Here is a 15,989-nt window from a genome sequence, read left to right on the forward strand (position 1 = left end):
TCACTGTGGATTACCGCCAGCGGAATGTATGTTGCTCCGGTGGCCCTGGCCATTTGAGACTTTGTGGCTGTAAACAAATGTACAGCACAGACTGATGGCACTGGGAGTGCTGTGTCACCGCCTAGGCCTTCTTTTCTGTCCCACTGGACTTGGAAGACACTCCTCCATGGGTCTCTTGCGCTCCTACACATCTTGCTGAGTGTGACAGGAAAGCAAGGCCCCGAGTGCTCTTTCCCTGGCATTTCTCAGGTTTGTGCTTACAGCAAATGACTCCAAGGCTGGTTTCCAGGCTTCTCTTAGGGAGCAGGTTGCCCAGGCTCAGGGTCCTTTCCTGTAAGGCAACTCAGTGCACAGGCAGGCATTTGTCAAGGATGATCTGCGTCACCTCTGCGGGAACTCAGGCTTAGGAAACTCACAGCCTTTTAAAACTCACAGCCGTTTTTAAAAAACGGAATCTTCCCTGTTGCTAGAAGAGAAAGAGACCTTTTCCTCCTTCCCTTTTCTTAGAACATTTCCTTGAGAAAACTGGTATTTATAAACCCTTCCTCTGCCCCTTGGGTACATATGTAAATCTGAAAAGGGTTCATAAGCCTTCTGTCAGCAAAACAACCCGGGAATAATTTTCTTTTGGGCCTAGGAGCCATCTCCTTGAACTATAAACACCAAAGCAGACAGTGCTCTGTCTCTCTGTCATCCTGGCACCTTAGCCTCAGGCCCTGGCTCTAAGCTGGAACACAGTTCAGTTCAGTTCAGTCCCTCAGTCCTGTCTGACTCCTTGTAACCCCATGGGCTGCACCACGCCAGGCTTCCCTGTCCATCACCAACTCCCAGGGCTTGCTCTAACTCATGTCTGTCGAGTCAGTGATGCCATGCAACCATCTCATCCTCTGTGTCCCTTTCGCCTACAGCCTTCAAACTTTCCCAGCAACAGGGTCTTTTCTAATGAGTCAGTTATTCACATCAGGTGGCCAAAGTATTGAAGCTTCAGCTGCAGCATCAGTCCTTCCAATGAATATTCAGGACTCATTTCCTTTAGGATTGACAGGTTGGATATCCTGGCAGTCCAAGGGACTCGCAAGAGTCTTCTCCAGCACCAAAATTCAAAAGCATCAATTCTCTGCCTCTCAGCTCTCTTTATGGTCCAACTCTCACATCCATACATGACTACTGGAAAAACCATAGCTTTGACTAGACGGACCTTTGTGGGCAAAGTAATGTCTCTGATTTTTATCACACTCTCTTGGATTGTCATAGCTTTTCTTTCAAGGAGCAAGCATCTTTGCATTTTGTGGCTGCAGTCACAATCTGCAGTGATTCTGGAGCCCAAGAAAATAAAGTCTCTCACTGTTTCCACTGTTTCCCCATCTATTTGCCATGAAGTGATGGGACAGGATGCCATCATCTTTGTTTTTTGAATGTTGAGTTTTAAGCCAGCTTTTTCACTCTCCTTTTCCACTTTCATCATGAGGCTCTTTAGTTTCTCTTTGGTTTCTGCCTTAAGGGTGGTGTAATTTGCTCATGTGAAGTTATTGATATTTCTCCCGACAATCTTGATTCCAGTTTGTGCTTCATGCAGCCAGGCATTTCCCATGAGGTACTCTGCATAGAAGTTAAATAAGCAGGGTGACAATATACAGGCTTGACGTATCCTTTCTCAATTTCGAACCAGTCTGTTCCTCCATGTCCAGTTCTAACTGTTGCTTCTTGACCTGCATACAGGCTTCTCAGGAGGCAGCTTAGGTGGTGTGGTATTCCCATCTCGTGAAGAATTTTCCATAGTTTGTTGAGATCCACAGAGTCGACGGCTTTAGCATAGTCAATAAGGCAGAAATGCATGTTTTTCTGGAATCCTCTTGCTTGTTTTATGATCCAACGGATGTTGGCAATTTGATCTCTGGTTCCTCTGCCTTTTCTAAAAGCAGCTTGAACATCTGGAAATTCTCGGCTCACGTACTGTTGAAGCCTAGCTTGGAGAATTTGGAGCATTAATTTGCTAGTGTTTGAGATGAGTACAATTGTGTGGTAGTTTGAGCATTCTTTGCCATTGCCTTTCTTTGGGATTGGAATGAAAACTGACCTTTGCCAGTCCTCTGGCCACTGCTGAGTTTTCCAGATTTGCTGGCATTTGAGCGCAGCACTTTCACAGCATCATCTTTTAGGATTTGAAATAGCTCAGCTGGAATTCCATCACCTCCACTAACTTTGTTCATAATGGTGCTTCCTAAGACCCACTTGACTTCAGGATATCTGACTTCAGGATATCTTGACTTCCAGGATATCTGACTCTAGGTGAGTGATCACACCATCGTGGTTATCTGGGTCATTAACATCTGTTTTGTGTAGTTCTTCTGTGTACTCTTGCCACCCCTTCTTAATATCTTCTGCTTCTGTTAGGTCCATGCCATTCCTGTCTTTATTGTGCGCAATTTTGCATGAAATGTACCCTTGGTATCTCTAATGTTCTTGAAGGCATCTCTAGTCTTTCCCTTTCTATTGTTTCCCTCTGTTTCTTTGCATTGATCACTTAGGAAGGCTTGCTTATCTTTCCTTGATACCTGCTTGTCATAAGAGACAGGAGAAGTCTGACTCTGCCTTCGGATAAAGACAATTAACTGGCACAGATGCCACTACCATGACCAGCTGAGCTTAGGATGAACTACAAGAGAATGTAGAGAAAATGGTGGTCTCAGGTCCTCTTGCAGGACCACTAGTTGTCGTTCTTCTTAAGAACATTCAGGTACTGGACTGTGTATGCTCAGTTAAGCAAAAGGTTGATTTCTTGCTACCTTTGCAGTCTGATTAGCAGATTGCGCATGATGCCAAGCACAGTCTGGTTTAATACTCAGTAATGAAATCATTCTGTCTCTATTCTCCATTTGTGGAGAAGATCTCCTGCGTTTTCAGGAGACTGTATTTTTAATTTTCCCAGTTTGCTGATGAGGCTGGGATGGCCTGAAATTTCCCGAACTGAGCAGACCAGTGAAGATGAATTATAAAATGCCTCCCCCTTAGCTCTTTGCTCTTTTCCAATACTACCTGCATGGATCTCACTGTCCAAATTCTAGATTTTTTTTTGAGTAAGCATGCATAATACAGGACCTAAAAATCCATCAGGGTCACCATCAGCTTTAATGGTGGGAAAGATGGGAAGCCCAGATGTTGCCTGCAGATCTCTCTTGAATGGCCACTAGAGCTCTAGATGACATTTGGAAGGGAATCCATTTGAAAGGAAAATGCAGGCTTATGTTGGCCTGAGGATGCTTCCATTAATTTGGATGAATTAACACATGCGGTGGTTTTTAGAAGAACCTCTTGCCCAGGTTTCCCTGGTGGCTCAGACGGTAAAGAATCTGCTAGCAATGCAGGATACCTGGGTTCAATCCCTGGGTCAGGAAGATCCCCTGGAGAAGGGAATGGCAACCCACTCCAGTATTCTTGCCTGGAGAATCCCACGGACAGAGGAGCCTGGCAGGCTACTGTCCATGGTGTTGCAAAGAGGTGGACACGACTGATCGACTAACACTTGCACTTTCATCCCCAGCAAAGGAATTACTTGTGTTTACAGGATGAGTATCATCCTAGGAAGAAGGTTAAACATTATTTGGGAAGATGTAGGAAAATGGAAGAGGAAATGGGAGAATTAAAGTCACTTTCTCTTTCTGCAAATCCTCCTCCTCCTTTCTCTGCTGTCTCCCCTCATTTTGGTCCCTTTCCATAGCATCTCTTTATCTTCACACCTCGATCAGACTTCTAGTGAAGGCAAAACTATGATCTTCAAGATGGGCAGTTAAATAGATTTCCCTGCAAAGAAGGCCAAGGAGACAGTAATGAATTATCGGCCCTATGTGAGGTGTGTGAGTCTCATGCCCCAGCTCTGACTCCATTTCGGGCTTAGCCTAGATCTCGGCCTTCAAGAGTATTTTCTTATCTACAAACTATATAGCTAGAAAAGCAGAGATGAGAAAGCAATACTGTTAAGGAGTAAGTGGGAACTTTAATAAAAGATGGTGTCCCCACCCCACCTCCCATGGTGGCTACAGGATGGGGATTTGTCACTTGGAAGACCAGCAAAAATGGTGCTAGGCTGAAAAATACAATATGGGAAAGGAAACCCAAGAGTCATCTAATTCTACATTTTTCCTGACTCAATGACAAGACAGTTAGCCTTCCCTAACCACTTTGCCAATGAAACTGATGCCATTAAGTGGCTACCCAGACTTGAAACAGTACAAATCTACATGCTGTTCAACTTCCCTACATTATTCACTGAGGGATTCTTTTTGTGGGCCCAGGAAAGACCCACAGAAGTTTGCACAAGTACCTGGCAGTGTGTTTTCAATTTACAGCCCCAAACATTGGGATGTGCCCTGGTAGCTGCACAGAATTCTGCAAGCAGCAGGCTGTGGTTGGTTGATGGAGCAGGCATGTCAGGACCGAAAAGCAACCCAGCATATCAGGGGGAAAGGTGGCCAAAAGACTCAGACTATATGCCACCTCCCACAACCATGGAAGAACTAATGACTTGAGGGACCCACTGAGAGGCCTGCAGATAGCCATACTTGAAGTCCTTCTACGAAAAGTGAGCTGGGAGAAATCACCCCACAACTTACCGGCCTGGATCCAGAGGCAGTTCAAAATCACCCACTAGTCCTAGCAACGTTTGCTTCAACCTAGAACAGACAATTGCATAAAACTTAGCAGCAGCTGCTCAATTTGGGGGCATGCTAGAGAAAAAGGAAGGAGAAAAGAAGCAGTTAAACATCACTGTGTTAGCCACTTGGTTACAGCTATTTTCTAAGGGAAGAACCCCTACTCTGGACAACACGTGAAGGGAGCCAAGTTAGGTGGGAAAACTGTATGTCATTATTACATTATGCCAAGACACTGGATGAGGGACTGGAGAAAGAGACTCCTGAGAATGCAGAACCTGCAGGAACAAGGGAATCAGGAAAGCCCAGGACGAAACCCTCAGCCAGGGAATACTAGGGAAAAGTCTCAAAGTCAACTGATTGAGGGAACCTTGGAGGTGGAACCCAGTGAACTACAGGTTTCAATAACTTTCCCTGAGGCTAATCTATGCTTGCCTTTTCTGGTAAATATTCATGCTGCAGAAGACTCTTGAGAGTCCCTTGGTCTACAAGGAGATCAAACCAGTGAATCCTGAAGGAAATCATCCCTGAATATTCATTGGAAGGACTGATGATGAAGCTGAAGCTTCCAAGGCATGATGTGGACAGGAGCAGGAGCAGGGTGGGCAAGATCAAGGGCAGGATGTGGGTGGGCTCAGAGGCAAAAGTGGGTGAATTGGGGGGCAGGGTTTGTGTGAGGAGCCACCAGGGAAGCCCACTTGGGTGGGATTGGGAGAAAGTGTGGCCTGGGTTCAGGGTGAAACCACCCTCCTCTTCATCTTTAGCACCTCACTTTCAATCTCTCCCCAGAGCCACAAGGCTCTTCTACGATGTTTACAACCCACAGAGTAAGAGGTCCCAAGCCCTCAGTGGACCCCAAGGTGAGACTTTTCCTTCTCTATTTCATGACCTTCCATTTCTCCCCTTCTCCCTACCTGACCACCTTCTTCTTCTGGTTCTCCATGCTTGAAGTGCCTCCTATTCCTTCTTCCCTCTGCCTGACTGCTTTCATACCTACTGACCAATCTCGATGGGTCCCCTCCTCTCTTCCTGACCTCCCCTACACTCCCCCGCCCTACTGCTCAGGCATCTTCTAGTCTCACTTTTCTCTCTGCCTGGTTGCTGTTTCTTTATTGATAAGCTCCTTGCCTGACCACACCCCTCCAAACATTTCTCTTTCTGCCTGTCTCTCTCTTTCTGCCTGTCTAGCCTCCATTCCTCTCCTGCTCAGTAAAACCATCTCCTGTTCCTCCTGTCTCCTTGCGTGCCCAGCTACTTTCTTTTCCTAGCCCCTGCCCGACATTCCACCCCAACCATCCCTGAAAAGCCACCCTCAATTCTTCTCTTTTGAATTTCGGACTTCCCTTCATTTATGTTTTTGTTCTTGCTGCCTCACTTGTCCAGTCACCTTCTCCCTGCTTCTCATCTCCAAAATCCCTTCTTCTTTGCTTGATCAGCCCTCATCCCTCCACACTCCTGACCCCATTCCTCACCTCCTCTGTGTTTTACCAACCTCCATTCATCTACTGTGGTCCAGCTAGTAAAGAATCCGCCTGAAATGCGGAAGACCCGGGTTCAATCCCTGGTTTGGGAAGATCCTCTGGAGAAGACAAAGGCTACCCACTGCAGTATTCTGGCCTACAGAATTCCATGGGTCCATGGGGTCGCAAAGAGTTGGACATGACTGGGCGGCTGTCACTCACATTCATCTACTTCTCCCTGTCAGACTTCCCCTCCATCCTTCCTCTCCTTCCTGTTTGATCTCTTTCTACTCTTCCATCCATCCTACCCATCACACCCTTTCCTACATCCCAGCTTAGCTTTTTCCTCCATCCTCCGTGCTTGATCATACCCGCTTTGCCCCCTTCTTCTTTACCTAGTAATCACTGAATTCCTCTCTTCCTTCCTGCTAGGTCACTTCCCGGCCCTCTCCTTCTGCCCGACTGCCCTCCAATCCCCCTCTTCCTCTCATTTACCTGCCTGATCACCCTCCATAGCCACCCCCCTCCATACCTCATCATTATTCTTTCTGCCCTCAGGCTCCAGATGATCAGGTGTGTGGTTGTCCACTAGTGCACAATGTCTTTGAGGTCACTGATGATTTCTGTCATCTCCCCAAATGCCTTTGCAACCTCCACTATTGCTGGGAGAAGCTGAGGCGTGCCGAGGTGGACCTAGAGCATGTTTGTGTGGTAGGTTACGAGGCTGAGTGTGGCTGAGGGGCAGCATGGCATCCTAGAAGCCCCTTCTCACACTTACCCCCCGCAGTTGCACGAGCTGGTTGAGCAGGAACACAAGGAGCGCACAGCCATGATGAATCGGACAGGGTTGCCGGCCCTGATGCTTCACCAAGCAATCCAGCATGATCCACTCACCACTGACCTTTGCTCCAGAATAGACAGCTGAGCTCTGCTCAACTGAGGTCCTATGCCCGATACCTGGTCCAAGGGAGACACTACAAATTTCTCACACACCTGTTCCTATAACCATGTCTTTCTCAGGGCATCTCAAAGTTTCTCTGTGCTTCTCTGTTCCCCATTTAGTATCCTGTCTCTACGCCTCCTTAAGGTGGACTGGTCTTTAAAATTTCCCCATTTCTGTCCTTTCTCTTATCCCCCGTCTCTCTCTTTCCTGAATCTGGGCGGGGCCAAAGGGTCTGCCCTGTGCTCATCTCCCACTGGCCAGAGTTTTGTTTAGAAACTTGAGATTAGCAAGACATTTTAATATCTCCTGGTGGCCCCTAATCCAGTCTCTGTGCCCACAAACTCAATTCCACACCTCCGATGGTGGTGGGTCACAGTGCAGCTTTACTTGGGTGGCAGGCTCATTTGGAGTTGGCTGAGAAGTGCTGCACACTCAGCTCAGTTTGTCCTTTTCTGTCAAGGGAGAGGTGAGGCTACAAAGTGGGTACCAGTGACCCTGAGTCCCCCGTCCCAGGCCATCAGTTCTGTCATTGTCACCTGATCAGTGCACTTTGACCAACTTCTGTATAATTGTTGGCATTCCCCAGGCCAGAGGTGCTGGAAAAATGTTGCAATGGAGGGAAAAGGTGATGATTCCGTTTTGGGACACTGAGGAGAGTTCAAGGTGTCAATGCGATCGTGCCCTTGCCCCTGCCCATCTTGTTCCACCCCTCACCATACCATGAGATCCCAGCCCTTCTGTCAGCCTTGGCCCCTGTCAGTAGAGTCCTGGTCTATGCACACCCCCACTCCCAGACCTCTGATCCTGTCTTGTTCTCCTCTTCCCACTACCCTGCTCTGGGTCTACTCTTTCCAGCTGACTCTGTCTACCTAATGCCTGTAGGGTTGCCAGAAGAGGATTGGGACCTCTGCCACATCTGCCTTTGCCAGGCCCTGCCAGGCCAGTGGAGGTGTGTCCAGTAACGCTGCCTGTGGGGACTGGTATGCCTCCAATGAGAGACTTCAACTACTCTTCCTGTTCTTTTTATATTCACTTTACCCTCAGAGATTTTGGGGGGCAAGTAATTTTCACTATTGTTTCTTCTGCATGGACTCAGATATTTCATCTAAATATTTCGGGATGTTGCTCTAGACTTACACCTCGTATTCCACCATCACTAGTATATTAGTTATCTAATGCACTCCCTATCTGGTGCCATATCTCCTTTTTTTATTCCCAGTATTGTATTTTTTTCTTTCTTGATCATATTTTCCAGGAGCTAATCCCTTTAAATAATTATAAGATTAGATGTTAGTTTTATTTATACTCCCTAAGTTTATATTTATTTCTGTAAACTTTCATTTGATTAATTGCCACCTTGATTGTTTGTTTTGTATTTCATTTGTATGTGTTTGCTTCATTTTGTTCTTTCTTGAATTGAATTCCTAACTTTATTATTTTTTGTTTTCCAGTCTATTATAGTAGTAAAGGATTTGAAACTACACACGTTTTTCTAATGCAGCTGTACCTCATAAACTCTGGTCTGAAAAGTGCAACTTCAGAATTGATTTCTCACTCTGATTCTACCTTTTGAGGAATGTTTCTTAGTTTCTAACTGCTTAAGCAGTTTTGGCTATCTTTCCTTTCTATATTTGTAATTATGCTTTTACTGTGATGAGAGAATGTAGCATGTTGAATATGAATACTCAAAATATGACTCAAGATTTTCTTTGTGGCCCAGATTACTCAAGTGAGTTTTGTAAGACTTTTCATGGATGTAAGAAAACATATTTTCTGTTAGGTTCAGATTACTCATTAGGACTTTTCTATCTAGTTTGACAGTTACTGCTTCTTTACTCTGACTTTTGTCTTTTTGTCTGTTCCAACTCTTCTGTTATCAAAAGATAGAATAAATGTTGTAATATTTTAAGACAAATTTCTCTTTGTAGTTGTGTTTTTGGCAGGTAGAGGTGGGAAACCCTAAAGTTTTGCACAATCTTAGGCTCTTTTGCACAACACCACTATAGGTTTTCTCTGTTTTGCTTGTTGAGTCCTTTTGACCTTGAATTTACTTTGCCAAGCACATCATCACTGCTTCTTTTATTTTGCAGCCACTAACCTTGTGTGTGGGTTTCCCAGGTGACTCAGTGGTAAAGAATCCACCCGCAATGCAGGAGAGATGGGTTCTATCCCTGGGTCGGGAAGATCCCCTGGTGTAGGAAGTGGCGCTCCACTCCAGTATTCCTGCCTGAAAAATTCCATGGACAGAAGAGCCTGGGGGCTACAGTCCAGGACTTGCAACGAGTCAGACACGACTGAGCAACTGAGCATGCACAACCTTGTGTATCTTTGCCTAAACCTTATTTTTCTCACTGTTTAAGGTATGCTTCTTTTCAACTGTATACATTTGTTGCTCTCATCGCACACTTGTGTCTTCGGCTTTAGTCCATTTAAATACGTGTAAGTACGATAATCTTGTCTTTTCTATTATACCATCCTTATTATCAATTTTACTGTTTCCTAAATGCAACGTTTTTCTTTCCTTCTTCCTAATACTTTGATGCTTCTGTTCATTTTTGTCCCTCCCCCTTACCGCATTAATGCTTTTTATGTTTACTAATTGTACAATTATATATTGGGTCACTTCTAACAGGCATGATTTATGTGTTCTCTATTATTTGATCAGAATATAATCAGCCTTTCCTTGTAGAGAAAGATATTTATCACCCGTATTTGCCTCAGGAAGATGAACGGTATTATTTTTGGGTTTTTCTAGCAATATTTAAACTGCTCTTTGGAAGACTGTATTTTTCTTAGGGTAAGTCAATTCTGCTTCAAGAAAACTTACTTAGTATTTGTACCTCAAGGTCCCAATCACTTTATTTACCATAATTTAACTCTAGCTATATGAATGTGCAAATGTTTTACCACAACAGTTATTGCTAACCATTGTTTTGCTCTCTTATTTTGAGATCTATCTTCTCATTCCGTATTCATTTATTTAGAATACTTCCTTTAGTGTTTTCATCAAATAGAGTAAACTGGTGGAAGAGTCTTCAAATTATTTAGTGTCTGAACCTGTTGTTCTTTTGCTTTAAGGAGTGTTTTCTTGGGAGTGGGTATAGGATCTCTGCACTAGAGTCCTTCTTTTTAAGTACACTTTTTATTTTTGTATTGGAGTGTAGCAGATTAACAATGGTGTGATAGTTTCAGGTGGCAAACAAAGGGACTCAGCCATACACATATAGGTATCCAAGAGTCCTTCTTTATTGATGGCCTATGAGAAGTGGCTTCTAAGATGGCTCCCAGTGATCCCAGACTCCTGGTAGTCAAGACTTTGTGTAATTCCCTCCATTTGTGTGACTCACTTCTAAGCAGTAGCATACCTTTAACACTGAGGAGATGCCACCTTCGTGATTTGCTTACAAGAGATTGTAGCTTGTGTCTTGCTAACAGACTCTCTTCCTTGTGGACTTAGTGAACCAACTTGCCGTGTTGGGGAGGCCTAGATAGCAGGGAACTCAGGATTGCCTTTGACGAATAGTATGAAACTGAGGCTCTCAGTCCAACAGCCCAGATGAACTGGATCCTGCAAAAAACCACATAAATGAGCTTGGAAAAACATCCTTCCCCAGGTGAGCCTTCGCATGAGGCCCCAAGCCCTGCTGAGACCTTGATGGCAGCCACACGAGAGACCCTGAAACAGACAATCGAGCTACGCCGTGCCTAGGATCTTGACCCACAGAAACTATGAGATAATCAGTATGTGTTGTTTTCGACAACTCAGTTTATGGGGATGTGGAGACAGACAGGTAGGGACTGGAGGGTCAGTGATTTTGTGAAAGATACTAGGTGGGTTTCTGAAATGAAAACCATAGCATCCATCAGGAAAGTTCAGTGTTTGGCTGCTCCATGAGGCAGTTTTCAAAACTACGTGGGTCATTAATTGGTAGTCTGGGGAGACAGATAATTGGAAACCTGCGTGGGATGGGGCACTGCTGCACTTGTGTTGGTTATTATTCAGTGTTGTCATAGTCATCACTGTGGATTAGTAATATGAGGAGCCTGGCCATTCAAGTGACTTTGAAGTGTCCTCTGGCAGTCCCTGTAGTCCATCCATGGGTGGATTCTGCTGGTCAGTGAGTGATTGGCAGCGAGAGGAATCAGGGGTATAGTGCCAGGGACGTGAGGTGAGCAGAGACCAACATTTTTGAGTTGGTCAGTCACAGGGGGACTTGGTGCACACCTGGTTTCCAGGGTCTAAGAAAGGAGGGAGGATGAGTTTGAGTTTTGGCCTCTGTCAGAAAAGGGAAATTCAAGCAGGTTGCTGTGGATGTGCACAGAAATATGCAGAAGCTCAGTTTATGCCCACAAGATGTCCTCCTTCAGCCGGAGCATCTTGAAGACGATGGATAATAGGAGTATTGTTTATTGGGAGCCGACCCGGTATGGGGTTCAGAATCACAGACTGACTTTGGAGTTGGCTGACCTTGGCTTCAGTATTTCCTGGTCTTTCTACTTGCTAGTAGTGTGACCTTGGGATAACTGACTTAGCCTCATTGTGCTTCAACAGCTTCTGCTGTCAAATGGTTTTAATGATCATCATTGTCATGTAGCTGGCAAGGTTACAGTGAAAATTAAATGAGGTACCTGATATTGATCAGCAGGGCCTCAGGGCAGAGCAAGTGTGTCACAGGAGGGGCAGATTCCAGACTTGCTGCCCCTGAGATGAATCACCATCCCACTGCTGAGCGTGAGTACCACGTGGCTGGTGTCCCACATCCAGAGCCCTGCCTGTTTCAGTGAAAAATGTGATGCAGTTGATGGAGGAAAGGTGGGATGAAGGGTGAGCCGCAGAGCCGGGGAGAGGGGGAGGTCCAGGGTGTCTGCAGGCAGCAATGTTCAGGTAGGGTGACCACCAGCCCCAGCCTGGGAGACATTGCCCCCTGATGTCCAGCACGCCCCACTGGCTCTGTGGCAAAGGCTCAGCTGATCACCACCCGAACTTCTGTTTTCCTGATCCTTGGGGATTTGCTAATTTCCCCTCTACCCTGATCTAGGGCAGAAAATTCCTTTTTTTTTTTTTGGAACCTAGAGGATGGCCAGGTAGTAGGGTGAGCACAGTCTCTAGGGCCCTTCTAGTTCTTCCTCTTCTTCTCAAAGATGAATAAAGTGGCCTGAGAAGGTACATGAGTTGCCCAGGTCCCTGGGGTTGTGACTGTAATGAACTGGAGCCAGGTCTCCTGACTGTGTCCTCCATCCTCCCCACACTCCAGCCAAGACCAGCTTTCCCACTAAAAGTTCCCCTTGAAATTTTGCAAACAGAGGAGAATGAGGGAGCCAGACATTGCCCCACAGCTCCCTTCTTCTGACACTCCCGAGTCTGCTGTCAACTTCGGGGACAGGCTGGTTGTCACAGGAGCTCAGTAAGACAGTATGTGTTATAAAACTGCATTACTTTAGTTTTGTTGATTATATGGATTTGAAATAGTTAAATGTATTTTATATTATTATATAGATTCATATATGTTTATAAATGTGTAAAAATGTATATTAATATATATGATTATATAAAAATAGTTTCATTTTTGTAACAGGAAGTGACACAATCTAAGTAGAAAGAAGAAAATTAAAATGACCTCTAACTCTATTATCACCTAACTATCAATTCTAGTAACGTTTTGATGTTTATGGTTTCAGACATTTTTTCTGTGTATGTGCATGTGTGTCTGTTCCTGAGTGTTTAATATATTAGTAATATATGCACACTTAGTTTATATGAAAATTAGAATTGTTTGTTTACCTTCATTTTTTGCTCTTTACACTAACTTAAACATTTCTCCATGTCGGCAAATATTTTTGTATGCAAATTTAACAGTTGCATAATATTGAGTTTTTGCATGTATCATCATTTTTATAACCAATATACTGTTAATCTAGGAATCATTTTAGGAATCAGTGACCTAAAATAGACTGGAATGGGTGAATTTAACTCAGATGACCGTTATATCTAACACTGTGGGCAAGAATCCCTTAGAAGAAATCGAGTAGCCCTCACAGTCAGTGAAAGAGTCTGATGTGCAAGAGTCTGATACTTGGGTGCAATCTCAAAAATGACAGAATAATCTCTGCTCGTTTCAAGGCAAACCATTCAGTAGCACAGTAAACCAAGTCTATGCCCCAACCAGTAGTGCTGAAGAAGCGGAAGTTGAACAGTTCTATGAAGACCTACAAAACTTTCTAGAACTAACACGCAAAACAGATGTCCTTTTCATTATAGGCAACTGGAATGCAAAAGCAGGAAGTCAAGAGATACCTGGAGTAACAGGCAAATTTGGCCTGGAAGGACAAAACAAAGCAGGGCAAAGGCTAACAGGGTTTTGCCAAGAAAACGCACTGCTCATAGCAACACCCTCTTCCAACAACACAAGAGAAGACTACACATGGACATCACCAGATGGTCAATACCAAAATCAGGTTGATTATATTCTCTGCAGCCAAAGATGGAGAAGCTCTATATGGTCAGCAAACACAAGACCGGGAGCTGACTGTGGCTCAGATCCTGAACTCCTTATTGCCAAATTCTGACTTTAACTGAAGAAAGTAGGGAAAACCGCTAGACCATTCAGGTATGACCTAAATCAAATCCCTTACGATTATGAGTGGAAGTGACAAATAGACTCAAGGGATTAGATCCAAAGGACACAGTGCCTGAAGAATTATGGACAGAGGTTCATTGTACAGGAGGCACTGATCCAGAGCATCCCCAAGTAAAAAAAATGCAAAAAGGCAAAATGGTAGTCTGAGGAGGCCTTACAAATAGCTGAGAAAAGAAAAGAAGCTAAAGGTAAAGGAGGAAAGGAAAGATATACCCATTTGAATGCAGAGTTCCAAAGACTAGCAAGGAGAGATAAGAAAGCCTTCTTCAGTGATCGATGCAAAGAAATAGAGGAAAACAACACAATGGGAAAGACAAGAGATCTCTTCAGGAAAATTAGAAACACCAAGGGAACATTTCATGCCAAGATGGGCACAATAAAGGACAGAAATGTTATGGACCCAACAGAAGCAGGAGATATTAAGAAGAGGTGGCAAGAATACAGAGAAGAACTATACAAAAAAGATCTTCATGAACCAGATAACCATGATGGTCTGATCACTCACCTAGAGCCAGACAACCTGGAGTGTGAACTCAAGTGGGCCTTAGGAAGCACCACTATGAACAAAGCTAGTGGAGGTGATGGAATTCCAGTAGAACTATTTCAAATCCTAAAAGATGATGCTCTGAAAGTGCTGTGCTCAAATGCCAGCAGATTTGGAAAACTCAGCAGTGGCCACAGGACTGGCAAAGGTAAGTTTTCATTCCAATCCCAAAGAAAGGCAATGCCGAAGAATGTTCAAACTACTGCACAATTGCAATCACCTCACATGCTACCGAAGTAATGGTCAAAATTCTCCAAGCCAGGATTCTTCAACTGTACGTGGACCGTGAACTTCCAGATGTTCAAGCTGCTTTTAGAAAAGGCAGACGAACCAGAGATCAAATTGCAACATCCGTTGAATCATCGAAAAAGCAAGAGAGTTCCAGAAAAACATCCACTTCTGCTTTATTGACTATGCTAAAGCCTTTGACTGTGTGGATCACAACAAATTGGAAAATTCTTCACGAGATGGGAATAGCAGACCACCTGACCGGCTTCCTGAGAAATCTGTATGCAGGTCAAGAAGCAACAGTTAGAACTGGACGCGGTAGAACAGACTGGTTCCAAATCGGGAAAGGAGTACGTCGAGGTTGTATACTGTCACCCAGCTTGTTTAACCTCTATGCAGAGTACATCATGGGAAATGCCTGGCTGGATGAAGCACAAACTGGAATCAAGATTGCCGGGAGAAATATCAATAACTTCACAGGTGCAAATTTCAGCACCCTTAAGGCAGAAACCAAAGAGAAACTAAAGAGCCTCGTGATGAAAGTGGAAAAGGAGAGTGAAAAAGCTGGCTTAAAACTCAACATTCAAAAACCGAAGATGATGGCACCCGGTGCCATCACTTCATGGCAAATAGATGGGGAAACAATGGAAACAGTGAGAGACTTTATTTTCTTGGGCTCCAAATCACTGCAGATGGTGACTGAAGCCATGAAATTCAAAGACACTTGCTTCTTGGAAGAAAAGCTATGACAATCCAAGAGAGCGTGAAAAACATCAGAGACATTACTTTGCCCACAAAGGTCCGTCTAGTCAAAGCTACGGTTTTTCCAGTAGTCATGTATGGATGTGAGAGTTGGACCATAAAGAGAGCTGACGGGCAGAGAATTGATGCGTTTGAACTTTGGTGTTGGAGAAGACTCTTGCGAGTCCCTTGGACTGCCAGGAGATCCAACCAGTCAATCTGAAAGGAAATGAGTCCTGAATATTATTGGAAGGACTGATGATGCAGCTGAAGCTCCAATACTTTGGCCACCTGTTGTGAGTAACTGACTCATTAGAAAAGACCCCGTTGCTGGGAAAGATGGAAGGCTGTAGGAGAAGGGGACAACAGAGTATGAGATGGTTGGATGGCATCACCAACTCGATGGGCATGGGTTTTAGCATGCTACGGCAGTTGGTGATGGAAAGGGAAGCCTGGCGTGCTGCAGTCCCTGGGGTCGCAAAATTTGGACACAACTGAGCGAATGAACTGTACTGATACTGTTAGTAAACATGCATGAAGGATAGTTTGGGTTTTGACAATTAATACCACTGTAGTTACATTTATGCACTTAAATCTTTCTTCATATACGTGACTGATTTCTAGAAATTGAAGTCTTGGATCAGGGTGTAAGGAAAAATATTTAACGACTTAGGAGGGGATAGTCGGTACACTTAGTACCAGTGAGAAACCTGCCTTTTCTAAGTGTCACACAATCATATCAGTTACAGATACACAGCTTGTGGCCATAGAAATATGGTGCTCCTT

At 44.5% G+C, this 15,989-nt stretch overlaps 1 pseudogene; it reads right to left on the minus strand.

Moving 5' to 3' along the window:
* LOC145535704 (zinc finger protein 510-like) overlaps positions 1-15,989 on the minus strand; it is a 26,662-nt pseudogene continuing 10,673 nt past the window's right edge.

This window comes from Giraffa tippelskirchi, chromosome X (genome assembly GCF_054371585.1).
Source record: "Giraffa tippelskirchi isolate mGirTip1 chromosome X, T2T-mGirTip1v1.2.pri, whole genome shotgun sequence".
In the NCBI taxonomy this organism is placed as follows: domain Eukaryota; kingdom Metazoa; phylum Chordata; class Mammalia; order Artiodactyla; family Giraffidae; genus Giraffa; species Giraffa tippelskirchi.